The 14,094-nt window shown below is 48.5% G+C and overlaps 9 non-coding genes across 9 annotated transcripts; all 9 read right to left on the bottom strand.

The window, feature by feature from the left end:
• Positions 1-46: 46 nt before the first annotated feature.
• On the bottom strand, positions 47-237 carry LOC142703880 (U2 spliceosomal RNA). The gene has a single exon (XR_012867716.1). It is a non-coding gene; the product is annotated as a U2 spliceosomal RNA (small nuclear RNA).
• A 1,288-nt stretch (positions 238-1,525) lies between these two features.
• On the bottom strand, positions 1,526-1,716 carry LOC142703879 (U2 spliceosomal RNA). The gene has a single exon (XR_012867715.1). It is a non-coding gene; the product is annotated as a U2 spliceosomal RNA (small nuclear RNA).
• A 1,280-nt stretch (positions 1,717-2,996) lies between these two features.
• On the bottom strand, positions 2,997-3,187 carry LOC142703896 (U2 spliceosomal RNA). The gene has a single exon (XR_012867730.1). It is a non-coding gene; the product is annotated as a U2 spliceosomal RNA (small nuclear RNA).
• A 1,276-nt stretch (positions 3,188-4,463) lies between these two features.
• LOC142703878 (U2 spliceosomal RNA) lies at positions 4,464-4,654 on the bottom strand. The gene has a single exon (XR_012867714.1). It is a non-coding gene; the product is annotated as a U2 spliceosomal RNA (small nuclear RNA).
• A 1,280-nt stretch (positions 4,655-5,934) lies between these two features.
• LOC142703899 (U2 spliceosomal RNA) lies at positions 5,935-6,125 on the bottom strand. The gene has a single exon (XR_012867733.1). It is a non-coding gene; the product is annotated as a U2 spliceosomal RNA (small nuclear RNA).
• A 1,288-nt stretch (positions 6,126-7,413) lies between these two features.
• LOC142703898 (U2 spliceosomal RNA) lies at positions 7,414-7,604 on the bottom strand. Its single transcript, XR_012867732.1, has one exon. It is a non-coding gene; the product is annotated as a U2 spliceosomal RNA (small nuclear RNA).
• A 1,284-nt stretch (positions 7,605-8,888) lies between these two features.
• Positions 8,889-9,079, bottom strand: LOC142703897 (U2 spliceosomal RNA). Its single transcript, XR_012867731.1, has one exon. It is a non-coding gene; the product is annotated as a U2 spliceosomal RNA (small nuclear RNA).
• A 1,292-nt stretch (positions 9,080-10,371) lies between these two features.
• Positions 10,372-10,562, bottom strand: LOC142703889 (U2 spliceosomal RNA). The gene has a single exon (XR_012867724.1). It is a non-coding gene; the product is annotated as a U2 spliceosomal RNA (small nuclear RNA).
• Positions 10,563-11,834: 1,272 nt separating this feature from the next.
• Positions 11,835-12,025, bottom strand: LOC142703877 (U2 spliceosomal RNA). The gene has a single exon (XR_012867713.1). It is a non-coding gene; the product is annotated as a U2 spliceosomal RNA (small nuclear RNA).
• Between the last annotated feature and the right edge of the window lie 2,069 nt (positions 12,026-14,094).

Below are 14,094 nucleotides of genomic sequence, written 5' to 3'. Positions count from 1 at the left end.
AAGACAAAAAACACTTTTGGAATCTGCTTTTAGTCAACACATAAGGAAAGGGTGCACCGGTCCTGGAAATACTGCAATACCAGGTCAATGCGTGGAGTGGACAGAGCAAGCTCTATTTCCATCTCCCTGTTCTAAAAATCCATTTAATATATGGTCCCCAGATAGGGGACGTATCAGATATTAAACTGATAAGAACAGATACTACACTTGATCTTAGCCAAAAGGCCGAGAAGCGATAACCCGAACGGGCCGCGCGTTGCCCGAGGCTGCCCGATACTGCTGTTCAGCCCTTGCAGCGATTCAGCCTACTTCTAGGCAATTCCATGGGGCCCTGCAGGCTCACACACTCACAGCTACACGGGAGGTGAATAAAGGCCGGAGAGGAAGCCAGACAGGATTTGCTTCTTTTGCTTGCACCACAATGCAGTGCTGAAAGAGGAGGAATCTACATAAAAACGCCTTCCTGGCAACGCCCAAATGCCCTGCTGCCATGCAGATAAACACTGGCAGCGGCAGCAAGTGCATGCCCACAGCCACCCCTTGTTCCTTCACACCTTGTATCAGCTGTAATCCAGTCCAGTCCAGTGCTGCCTGCTGAGCAGCACTGACCAACACTGCCTGGGCCCAGGCTTTTATCTCTGAGGCCCCATTATGATGTCAGAAAGCTGGCTCTGGAATCCTGAGGGCTCCACTATGACACGTGCAAAGTTCCGTCTGAACTTTATATAAGACGGTGAGGCTCAGTCAGTCACTCAGTGTTGCCTGAGAGGGCAACACTGCAACAGCCGGCCGCCAGGCTGTCTTTTTTTTGCACAGCTAGTTGCCTCCAGGAGGCCACAAGAGGGAGACAAGGGACTGCAAAATGGAAAATAGGCATCCACCAACTTTACAGACAACTTCTCCTTGCTCCTACAACCTCCATCCTTGCACAGTTTGTTATTCTTCTAGGTAACATAGTAACAAATCCAAATTGCTGCTCTCTTTGTAGGCAAGCAAGGCTTTGTTGCAACTGCAATTCTTACTTCTTCTTGAAATGTAGGGACGACAGTACATTCCATCACATCCATCTAGTGTACACAGGTAGGTCCATTGTGGCGGGCAGGCGAGCGGGCGGGCTGCTTTATTGGCTGTTTGCTGTTCCCCTACTCCACTCCACTATTTGACTGTTGTGCTGCATCAATCAATCAATCAATCAATCAATCAATCAATCAATCAATCAATCAATCAGTGGCTGGCTCAGGTGCAGCTCTTTAACTTACCTAAAAGGGAGGGCGGAGAGAAGACAAGGAAGGTGAATGAGGTGTTCCAATGTGAAATGCCGGAAACACAGAAACACAGACGACACACAACAAGAGGTGGCAATCTATTCATTAATTGCATTTAATCAATGAGCTCATTATCACTCATGCATTGTCCAACAGGTGTTGAAATAATGGGATTAAAAGGGGAGATCCCTTCAGAAAGACAGAAACAATAGCAAAGACAAAAAACACTTTTGGAATCTGCTTTTAGTCAACACATAAGGAAAGGGTGCACCGGTCCTGGAAATACTGCAATACCAGGTCAATGCGTGGAGTGGACAGAGCAAGCTCTATTTCCATCTCCCTGTTCTAAAAATCCATTTAATATATGGTCCCCAGATAGGGGACGTATCAGATATTAAACTGATAAGAACAGATACTACACTTGATCTTAGCCAAAAGGCCGAGAAGCGATAACCCGAACGGGCCGCGCGTTGCCCGAGCCTGCCCGATACTGCTGTTCAGCCCTTGCAGCGATTCAGCCTACTTCTAGGCAATTCCATGGGGCCCTGCAGGCTCACACACTCACAGCTACACGGGAGGTGAATAAAGGCCGGAGAGGAAGCCAGACAGGATTTGCTTCTTTTGCTTGCACCACAATGCAGTGCTGAAAGAGGAGGAATCTACATAAAAACGCCTTCCTGGCAACGCCCAAATGCCCTGCTGCCATGCAGATAAACACTGGCAGCGGCAGCAAGTGCATGCCCACAGCCACCCCTTGTTCCTTCACACCTTGTATCAGCTGTAATCCAGTCCAGTCCAGTGCTGCCTGCTGAGCAGCACTGACCAACACTGCCTGGGCCCAGGCTTTTATCTCTGAGGCCCCATTATGATGTCAGAAAGCTGGCTCTGGAATCCTGAGGGCTCCACTATGACACGTGCAAAGTTCCGTCTGAACTTTATATAAGACGGTGAGGCTCAGTCAGTCACTCAGTGTTGCCTGAGAGGGCAACACTGCAACAGCCGGCCGCCAGGCTGTCTTTTTTTTGCACAGCTAGTTGCCTCCAGGAGGCCACAAGAGGGAGACAAGGGACTGCAAAATGGAAAATAGGCATCCACCAACTTTACAGACAACTTCTCCTTGCTCCTACAACCTCCATCCTTGCACAGTTTGTTATTCTTCTAGGTAACATAGTAACAAATCCAAATTGCTGCTCTCTTTGTAGGCAAGCAAGGCTTTGTTGCAACTGCAATTCTTACTTCTTCTTGAAATGTAGGGACGACAGTACATTCCATCACATCCATCTAGTGTACACAGGTAGGTCCATTGTGGCGGGCAGGCGAGCGGGCGGGCTGCTTTATTGGCTGTTTGCTGTTCCCCTACTCCACTCCACTATTTGACTGTTGTGCTGCATCAATCAATCAATCAATCAATCAATCAATCAATCAATCAATCAGTGGCTGGCTCAGGTGCAGCTCTTTAACTTACCTAAAAGGGAGGGCGGAGAGAAGACAAGGAAGGTGAATGAGGTGTTCCAATGTGAAATGCCGGAAACACAGAAACACAGACGACACACAACAAGAGGTGGCAATCTATTCATTAATTGCATTTAATCAATGAGCTCATTATCACTCATGCATTGTCCAACAGGTGTTGAAATAATGGGATTAAAAGGGGAGATCCCTTCAGAAAGACAGAAACAATAGCAAAGACAAAAAACACTTTTGGAATCTGCTTTTAGTCAACACATAAGGAAAGGGTGCACCGGTCCTGGAAATACTGCAATACCAGGTCAATGCGTGGAGTGGACAGAGCAAGCTCTATTTCCATCTCCCTGTTCTAAAAATCCATTTAATATATGGTCCCCAGATAGGGGACGTATCAGATATTAAACTGATAAGAACAGATACTACATTTGATCTTAGCCAAAAGGCCGAGAAGCGATAACCCGAACGGGCCGCGCGTTGCCCGAGCCTGCCCGATACTGCTGTTCAGCCCTTGCAGCGATTCAGCCTACTTCTAGGCAATTCCATGGGGCCCTGCAGGCTCACACACTCACAGCTACACGGGAGGTGAATAAAGGCCGGAGAGGAAGCCAGACAGGATTTGCTTCTTTTGCTTGCACCACAATGCAGTGCTGAAAGAGGAGGAATCTACATAAAAACGCCTTCCTGGCAACGCCCAAATGCCCTGCTGCCATGCAGATAAACACTGGCAGCGGCAGCAAGTGCATGCCCACAGCCACCCCTTGTTCCTTCACACCTTGTATCAGCTGTAATCCAGTCCAGTCCAGTGCTGCCTGCTGAGCAGCACTGACCAACACTGCCTGGGCCCAGGCTTTTATCTCTGAGGCCCCATTATGATGTCAGAAAGCTGGCTCTGGAATCCTGAGGGCTCCACTATGACACGTGCAAAGTTCCGTCTGAACTTTATATAAGACGGTGAGGCTCAGTCAGTCACTCAGTGTTGCCTGAGAGGGCAACACTGCAACAGCCGGCCGCCAGGCTGTCTTTTTTTTGCACAGCTAGTTGCCTCCAGAAGGCCACAAGAGGGAGACAAGGGACTGCAAAATGGAAAATAGGCATCCACCAACTTTACAGACAACTTCTCCTTGCTCCTACAACCTCCATCCTTGCACAGTTTGTTATTCTTCTAGGTAACATAGTAACAAATCCAAATTGCTGCTCTCTTTGTAGGCAAGCAAGGCTTTGTTGCAACTGCAATTCTTACTTCTTCTTGAAATGTAGGGACGACAGTACATTCCATCACATCCATCTAGTGTACACAGGTAGGTCCATTGTGGCGGGCAGGCGAGCGGGCGGGCTGCTTTATTGGCTGTTTGCTGTTCCCCTACTCCACTCCACTATTTGACTGTTGTGCTGCATCAATCAATCAATCAATCAATCAATCAATCAATCAATCAGTGGCTGGCTCAGGTGCAGCTCTTTAACTTACCTAAAAGGGAGGGCGGAGAGAAGACAAGGAAGGTGAATGAGGTGTTCCAATGTGAAATGCCGGAAACACAGAAACACAGACGACACACAACAAGAGGTGGCAATCTATTCATTAATTGCATTTAATCAATGAGCTCATTATCACTCATGCATTGTCCAACAGGTGTTGAAATAATGGGATTAAAAGGGGAGATCCCTTCAGAAAGACAGAAACAATAGCAAAGACAAAAAACACTTTTGGAATCTGCTTTTAGTCAACACATAAGGAAAGGGTGCACCGGTCCTGGAAATACTGCAATACCAGGTCAATGCGTGGAGTGGACAGAGCAAGCTCTATTTCCATCTCCCTGTTCTAAAAATCCATTTAATATATGGTCCCCAGATAGGGGACGTATCAGATATTAAACTGATAAGAACAGATACTACACTTGATCTTAGCCAAAAGGCCGAGAAGCGATAACCCGAACGGGCCGCGCGTTGCCCGAGCCTGCCCGATACTGCTGTTCAGCCCTTGCAGCGATTCAGCCTACTTCTAGGCAATTCCATGGGGCCCTGCAGGCTCACACACTCACAGCTACACGGGAGGTGAATAAAGGCCGGAGAGGAAGCCAGACAGGATTTGCTTCTTTTGCTTGCACCACAATGCAGTGCTGAAAGAGGAGGAATCTACATAAAAACGCCTTCCTGGCAACGCCCAAATGCCCTGCTGCCATGCAGATAAACACTGGCAGCGGCAGCAAGTGCATGCCCACAGCCACCCCTTGTTCCTTCACACCTTGTATCAGCTGTAATCCAGTCCAGTCCAGTGCTGCCTGCTGAGCAGCACTGACCAACACTGCCTGGGCCCAGGCTTTTATCTCTGAGGCCCCATTATGATGTCAGAAAGCTGGCTCTGGAATCCTGAGGGCTCCACTATGACACGTGCAAAGTTCCGTCTGAACTTTATATAAGACGGTGAGGCTCAGTCAGTCACTCAGTGTTGCCTGAGAGGGCAACACTGCAACAGCCGGCCGCCAGGCTGTCTTTTTTTTGCACAGCTAGTTGCCTCCAGGAGGCCACAAGAGGGAGACAAGGGACTGCAAAATGGAAAATAGGCATCCACCAACTTTACAGACAACTTCTCCTTGCTCCTACAACCTCCATCCTTGCACAGTTTGTTATTCTTCTAGGTAACATAGTAACAAATCCAAATTGCTGCTCTCTTTGTAGGCAAGCAAGGCTTTGTTGCAACTGCAATTCTTACTTCTTCTTGAAATGTAGGGACGACAGTACATTCCATCACATCCATCTAGTGTACACAGGTAGGTCCATTGTGGCGGGCAGGCGAGCGGGCGGGCTGCTTTATTGGCTGTTTGCTGTTCCCCTACTCCACTCCACTATTTGACTGTTGTGCTGCATCAATCAATCAATCAATCAATCAATCAATCAATCAATCAATCAGTGGCTGGCTCAGGTGCAGCTCTTTAACTTACCTAAAAGGGAGGGCGGAGAGAAGGCAAGGAAGGTGAATGAGGTGTTCCAATGTGAAATGCCGGAAACACAGAAACACAGACGACACACAACAAGAGGTGGCAATCTATTCATTAATTGCATTTAATCAATGAGCTCATTATCACTCATGCATTGTCCAACAGGTGTTGAAATAATGGGATTAAAAGGGGAGATCCCTTCAGAAAGACAGAAACAATAGCAAAGACAAAAAACACTTTTGGAATCTGCTTTTAGTCAACACATAAGGAAAGGGTGCACCGGTCCTGGAAATACTGCAATACCAGGTCAATGCGTGGAGTGGACAGAGCAAGCTCTATTTCCATCTCCCTGTTCTAAAAATCCATTTAATATATGGTCCCCAGATAGGGGACGTATCAGATATTAAACTGATAAGAACAGATACTACACTTGATCTTAGCCAAAAGGCCGAGAAGCGATAACCCGAACGGGCCGCGCGTTGCCCGAGCCTGCCCGATACTGCTGTTCAGCCCTTGCAGCGATTCAGCCTACTTCTAGGCAATTCCATGGGGCCCTGCAGGCTCACACACTCACAGCTACACGGGAGGTGAATAAAGGCCGGAGAGGAAGCCAGACAGGATTTGCTTCTTTTGCTTGCACCACAATGCAGTGCTGAAAGAGGAGGAATCTACATAAAAACGCCTTCCTGGCAACGCCCAAATGCCCTGCTGCCATGCAGATAAACACTGGCAGCGGCAGCAAGTGCATGCCCACAGCCACCCCTTGTTCCTTCACACCTTGTATCAGCTGTAATCCAGTCCAGTCCAGTGCTGCCTGCTGAGCAGCACTGACCAACACTGCCTGGGCCCAGGCTTTTATCTCTGAGGCCCCATTATGATGACAGAAAGCTGGCTCTGGAATCCTGAGGGCTCCACTATGACACGTGCAAAGTTCCGTCTGAACTTTATATAAGACGGTGAGGCTCAGTCAGTCACTCAGTGTTGCCTGAGAGGGCAACACTGCAACAGCCGGCCGCCAGGCTGTCTTTTTTTTACACAGCTAGTTGCCTCCAGGAGGCCACAAGAGGGAGACAAGGGACTGCAAAATGGAAAATAGGCATCCACCAACTTTACAGACAACTTCTCCTTGCTCCTACAACCTCCATCCTTGCACAGTTTGTTATTCTTCTAGGTAACATAGTAACAAATCCAAATTGCTGCTCTCTTTGTAGGCAAGCAAGGCTTTGTTGCAACTGCAATTCTTACTTCTTCTTGAAATGTAGGGACGACAGTACATTCCATCACATCCATCTAGTGTACACAGGTAGGTCCATTGTGGCGGGCAGGCGAGCGGGCGGGCTGCTTTATTGACTGTTTGCTGTTCCCCTACTCCACTCCACTATTTGACTGTTGTGCTGCATCAATCAATCAATCAATCAATCAATCAATCAATCAATCAATCAATCAATCAGTGGCTGGCTCAGGTGCAGCTCTTTAACTTACCTAAAAGGGAGGGCGGAGAGAAGACAAGGAAGGTGAATGAGGTGTTCCAATGTGAAATGCCGGAAACACAGAAACACAGACGACACACAACAAGAGGTGGCAATCTATTCATTAATTGCATTTAATCAATGAGCTCATTATCACTCATGCATTGTCCAACAGGTGTTGAAATAATGGGATTAAAAGGGGAGATCCCTTCAGAAAGACAGAAACAATAGCAAAGACAAAAAACACTTTTGGAATCTGCTTTTAGTCAACACATAAGGAAAGGGTGCACCGGTCCTGGAAATACTGCAATACCAGGTCAATGCGTGGAGTGGACAGAGCAAGCTCTATTTCCATCTCCCTGTTCTAAAAATCCATTTAATATATGGTCCCCAGATAGGGGACGTATCAGATATTAAACTGATAAGAACAGATACTACACTTGATCTTAGCCAAAAGGCCGAGAAGCGATAACCCGAACGGGCCGCGCGTTGCCCGAGCCTGCCCGATACTGCTGTTCAGCCCTTGCAGCGATTCAGCCTACTTCTAGGCAATTCCATGGGGCCCTGCAGGCTCACACACTCACAGCTACACGGGAGGTGAATAAAGGCCGGAGAGGAAGCCAGACAGGATTTGCTTCTTTTGCTTGCACCACAATGCAGTGCTGAAAGAGGAGGAATCTACATAAAAACGCCTTCCTGGCAACGCCCAAATGCCCTGCTGCCATGCAGATAAACACTGGCAGCGGCAGCAAGTGCATGCCCACAGCCACCCCTTGTTCCTTCACACCTTGTATCAGCTGTAATCCAGTCCAGTCCAGTGCTGCCTGCTGAGCAGCACTGACCAACACTGCCTGGGCCCAGGCTTTTATCTCTGAGGCCCCATTATGATGTCAGAAAGCTGGCTCTGGAATCCTGAGGGCTCCACTATGACACGTGCAAAGTTCCGTCTGAACTTTATATAAGACGGTGAGGCTCAGTCAGTCACTCAGTGTTGCCTGAGAGGGCAACACTGCAACAGCCGGCCGCCAGGCTGTCTTTTTTTTGCACAGCTAGTTGCCTCCAGGAGGCCACAAGAGGGAGACAAGGGACTGCAAAATGGAAAATAGGCATCCACCAACTTTACAGACAACTTCTCCTTGCTCCTACAACCTCCATCCTTGCACAGTTTGTTATTCTTCTAGGTAACATAGTAACAAATCCAAATTGCTGCTCTCTTTGTAGGCAAGCAAGGCTTTGTTGCAACTGCAATTCTTACTTCTTCTTGAAATGTAGGGACGACAGTACATTCCATCACATCCATCTAGTGTACACAGGTAGGTCCATTGTGGCGGGCAGGCGAGCGGGCGGGCTGCTTTATTGGCTGTTTGCTGTTCCCCTACTCCACTCCACTATTTGACTGTTGTGCTGCATCAATCAATCAATCAATCAATCAATCAATCAATCAATCAATCAATCAGTGGCTGGCTCAGGTGCAGCTCTTTAACTTACCTAAAAGGGAGGGCGGAGAGAAGACAAGGAAGGTGAATGAGGTGTTCCAATGTGAAATGCCGGAAACACAGAAACACAGACGACACACAACAAGAGGTGGCAATCTATTCATTAATTGCATTTAATCAATGAGCTCATTATCACTCATGCATTGTCCAACAGGTGTTGAAATAATGGGATTAAAAGGGGAGATCCCTTCAGAAAGACAGAAACAATAGCAAAGACAAAAAACACTTTTGGAATCTGCTTTTAGTCAACACATAAGGAAAGGGTGCACCGGTCCTGGAAATACTGCAATACCAGGTCAATGCGTGGAGTGGACAGAGCAAGCTCTATTTCCATCTCCCTGTTCTAAAAATCCATTTAATATATGGTCCCCAGATAGGGGACGTATCAGATATTAAACTGATAAGAACAGATACTACACTTGATCTTAGCCAAAAGGCCGAGAAGCGATAACCCGAACGGGCCGCGCGTTGCCCGAGCCTGCCCGATACTGCTGTTCAGCCCTTGCAGCGATTCAGCCTACTTCTAGGCAATTCCATGGGGCCCTGCAGGCTCACACACTCACAGCTACACGGGAGGTGAATAAAGGCCGGAGAGGAAGCCAGACAGGATTTGCTTCTTTTGCTTGCACCACAATGCAGTGCTGAAAGAGGAGGAATCTACATAAAAACGCCTTCCTGGCAACGCCCAAATGCCCTGCTGCCATGCAGATAAACACTGGCAGCGGCAGCAAGTGCATGCCCACAGCCACCCCTTGTTCCTTCACACCTTGTATCAGCTGTAATCCAGTCCAGTCCAGTGCTGCCTGCTGAGCAGCACTGACCAACACTGCCTGGGCCCAGGCTTTTATCTCTGAGGCCCCATTATGATGTCAGAAAGCTGGCTCTGGAATCCTGAGGGCTCCACTATGACACGTGCAAAGTTCCGTCTGAACTTTATATAAGACGGTGAGGCTCAGTCAGTCACTCAGTGTTGCCTGAGAGGGCAACACTGCAACAGCCGGCTGCCAGGCTGTCTTTTTTTTGCACAGCTAGTTGCCTCCAGGAGGCCACAAGAGGGAGACAAGGGACTGCAAAATGGAAAATAGGCATCCACCAACTTTACAGACAACTTCTCCTTGCTCCTACAACCTCCATCCTTGCACAGTTTGTTATTCTTCTAGGTAACATAGTAACAAATCCAAATTGCTGCTCTCTTTGTAGGCAAGCAAGGCTTTGTTGCAACTGCAATTCTTACTTCTTCTTGAAATGTAGGGACGACAGTACATTCCATCACATCCATCTAGTGTACACAGGTAGGTCCATTGTGGCGGGCAGGCGAGCGGGCGGGCTGCTTTATTGGCTGTTTGCTGTTCCCCTACTCCACTCCACTATTTGACTGTTGTGCTGCATCAATCAATCAATCAATCAATTAATCAATCAATCAATCAATCAATCAATCAATCAGTGGCTGGCTCAGGTGCAGCTCTTTAACTTACCTAAAAGGGAGGGCGGAGAGAAGACAAGGAAGGTGAATGAGGTGTTCCAATGTGAAATGCCGGAAACACAGAAACACAGACGACACACAACAAGAGGTGGCAATCTATTCATTAATTGCATTTAATCAATGAGCTCATTATCACTCATGCATTGTCCAACAGGTGTTGAAATAATGGGATTAAAAGGGGAGATCCCTTCAGAAAGACAGAAACAATAGCAAAGACAAAAAACACTTTTGGAATCTGCTTTTAGTCAACACATAGGGAAAGGGTGCACCGGTCCTGGAAATACTGCAATACCAGGTCAATGCGTGGAGTGGACAGAGCAAGCTCTATTTCCATCTCCCTGTTCTAAAAATCCATTTAATATATGGTCCCCAGATAGGGGACGTATCAGATATTAAACTGATAAGAACAGATACTACACTTGATCTTAGCCAAAAGGCCGAGAAGCGATAACCCGAACGGGCCGCGCGTTGCCCGAGCCTGCCCGATACTGCTGTTCAGCCCTTGCAGCGATTCAGCCTACTTCTAGGCAATTCCATGGGGCCCTGCAGGCTCACACACTCACAGCTACACGGGAGGTGAATAAAGGCCGGAGAGGAAGCCAGACAGGATTTGCTTCTTTTGCTTGCACCACAATGCAGTGCTGAAAGAGGAGGAATCTACATAAAAACGCCTTCCTGGCAACGCCCAAATGCCCTGCTGCCATGCAGATAAACACTGGCAGCGGCAGCAAGTGCATGCCCACAGCCACCCCTTGTTCCTTCACACCTTGTATCAGCTGTAATCCAGTCCAGTCCAGTGCTGCCTGCTGAGCAGCACTGACCAACACTGCCTGGGCCCAGGCTTTTATCTCTGAGGCCCCATTATGATGTCAGAAAGCTGGCTCTGGAATCCTGAGGGCTCCACTATGACACGTGCAAAGTTCCGTCTGAACTTTATATAAGACGGTGAGGCTCAGTCAGTCACTCAGTGTTGCCTGAGAGGGCAACACTGCAACAGCCGGCCGCCAGGCTGTCTTTTTTTTGCACAGCTAGTTGCCTCCAGGAGGCCACAAGAGGGAGACAAGGGACTGCAAAATGGAAAATAGGCATCCACCAACTTTACAGACAACTTCTCCTTGCTCCTACAACCTCCATCCTTGCACAGTTTGTTATTCTTCTAGGTAACATAGTAACAAATCCAAATTGCTGCTCTCTTTGTAGGCAAGCAAGGCTTTGTTGCAACTGCAATTCTTACTTCTTCTTGAAATGTAGGGACGACAGTACATTCCATCACATCCATCTAGTGTACACAGGTAGGTCCATTGTGGCGGGCAGGCGAGCGGGCGGGCTGCTTTATTGGCTGTTTGCTGTTCCCCTACTCCACTCCACTATTTGACTGTTGTGCTGCATCAATCAATCAATCAATCAATCAATCAATCAATCAGTGGCTGGCTCAGGTGCAGCTCTTTAACTTACCTAAAAGGGAGGGCGGAGAGAAGACAAGGAAGGTGAATGAGGTGTTCCAATGTGAAATGCCGGAAACACAGAAACACAGACGACACACAACAAGAGGTGGCAATCTATTCATTAATTGCATTTAATCAATGAGCTCATTATCACTCATGCATTGTCCAACAGGTGTTGAAATAATGGGATTAAAAGGGGAGATCCCTTCAGAAAGACAGAAACAATAGCAAAGACAAAAAACACTTTTGGAATCTGCTTTTAGTCAACACATAAGGAAAGGGTGCACCGGTCCTGGAAATACTGCAATACCAGGTCAATGCGTGGAGTGGACAGAGCAAGCTCTATTTCCATCTCCCTGTTCTAAAAATCCATTTAATATATGGTCCCCAGATAGGGGACGTATCAGATATTAAACTGATAAGAACAGATACTACACTTGATCTTAGCCAAAAGGCCGAGAAGCGATAACCCGAACGGGCCGCGCGTTGCCCGAGCCTGCCCGATACTGCTGTTCAGCCCTTGCAGCGATTCAGCCTACTTCTAGGCAATTCCATGGGGCCCTGCAGGCTCACACACTCACAGCTACACGGGAGGTGAATAAAGGCCGGAGAGGAAGCCAGACAGGATTTGCTTCTTTTGCTTGCACCACAATGCAGTGCTGAAAGAGGAGGAATCTACATAAAAACGCCTTCCTGGCAACGCCCAAATGCCCTGCTGCCATGCAGATAAACACTGGCAGCGGCAGCAAGTGCATGCCCACAGCCACCCCTTGTTCCTTCACACCTTGTATCAGCTGTAATCCAGTCCAGTCCAGTGCTGCCTGCTGAGCAGCACTGACCAACACTGCCTGGGCCCAGGCTTTTATCTCTGAGGCCAGTGGCGTAACTACCGCGGTAGCAGCAGTAGCGGCTGCTACGGGGCCCGGGGCTTGAGGGGGCCCGGTGGCGCCGCTAGCAGCCGTTATGGCTACTACAGCGGTAGCGTCGCTACTGTGGGGCCCGCGACGCCGAGCCTTACACAGGCCATCTCATGCCTGTAGGTGTCGCTAGCACCGGAGGGGGCCCCAGTGCTAGCGGCAGCCAAATACATGAATGGCCGGGCATGTTCCGTGCCTGACCATCCAGTGCCTTACAATGACACTGATTGGCTAGCGGCGCGATGACATCATCGCGCCGCTTCCATGCTTGGAAGGTGCTGATTGGCGGGGCAAGTCATTCTGCCCCGCCAATCAGCGTCATTGGAGGACGCTCGTTCAACTCCTGCAGACATGCTCAGAAGAGAGCATGTCTGCATCGCCAGTGAACAGCGTGGGAACCGGAGAATGTGAGTATGTCAAGTTTTTGTTTTTTTTCCCCTCATAAAAATGTGAATGGCATTATCTATGGGGGGGGGGGGGGGTGTCATCTTTATGTGGGCTATTATATATAGGGGGTCTATATGTGGGGCAGTAGCTACAGGGGGGGTCTATATGTGGGGGTGTGGGCCATTATATACAGGGGGCTCTATATGTGGGCCATTATATACAGGGGGGTCTATATGTGGGGGTGTGGGCCACTATATACAGGGGGCTCTATATGTGGGCCATTATATACAGGGGGCTCTATATGTGGGCCACTATATACAGGGGGGTCTATATGTGGGCCACTATATACAGGGGGGTCTATATGTGGGACACTATATACAGGGGGGTCTATATGTGGGACACTATATACAGGGGTGGGTTACCTGTGGGGCACTAGCAACAGGGTGGCTATATGTAGTGCACAGTCTACAGGGGTGGGCTATATGTGGGACACTATATACAGGGGGAGCTATATGTGAGACACTATATACAGAGGTGGGCTATACGTGGAGCACTAACTATAGGGGAAGCTATATGTAGGGCAGCACGGTGGCTCAGTGGTTAGCACTATTGCCTTGCAGCTCTGGAGTCCATATGTGGGCACTATCTACAGGGGCTTCTATGTAGGTCACTATCTACAGGGGACATGTTGTGTGTTTGTGACAGTTATATTTAGATGTGTTGAGAATTTTAACTTCGTTTTATAGGTGCAGAAATGTTTTAAAAGTGAGAAGCTGAAGACATCTAAACGGAAAACTGCAGAAATGGGTCATGGCCGGGAGAAATCCATCATAGATGTCTGAACCGGAGGGAGAAGAAAAGAACTAGAATCTGAGACGTCACCGGTGAGTCACTTAATGTAAATGTTTATTCTGCCTCTAATCAGTATTGTAGTCACTGTATGATCTGCAGCGAGATGATGGTGATAGGATTTTTTTTGTGAAACCGCATCTCCCAGCATATCCTTACCATTGTTCCGGCCATGCTGGGAGCTGTAGTTTTACGCCGTACAAACTTATACGCAGTGGCGTAACTACCGCTATAGCAGCCGTAGTGACTTCTACAGGGCCTGCAGCATGAGGGGGCCCGTGCCACCCGCCGGCACGGCCCCCTCCCATGGCCGCAGGCTCCGCTAGCAGCCGCTATGGCTGCTACAGCGCGACGCCACTGAAGGGGTTGTTCCTACATAAGAC

Source organism: Rhinoderma darwinii, unplaced genomic scaffold (assembly GCF_050947455.1).
Source record: "Rhinoderma darwinii isolate aRhiDar2 unplaced genomic scaffold, aRhiDar2.hap1 Scaffold_2951, whole genome shotgun sequence".
NCBI lineage: Eukaryota > Metazoa > Chordata > Amphibia > Anura > Rhinodermatidae > Rhinoderma > Rhinoderma darwinii.
Note: the sequence above shows the minus strand (reverse complement) of the source record. Positions and strands in the feature narration are given on the sequence as shown.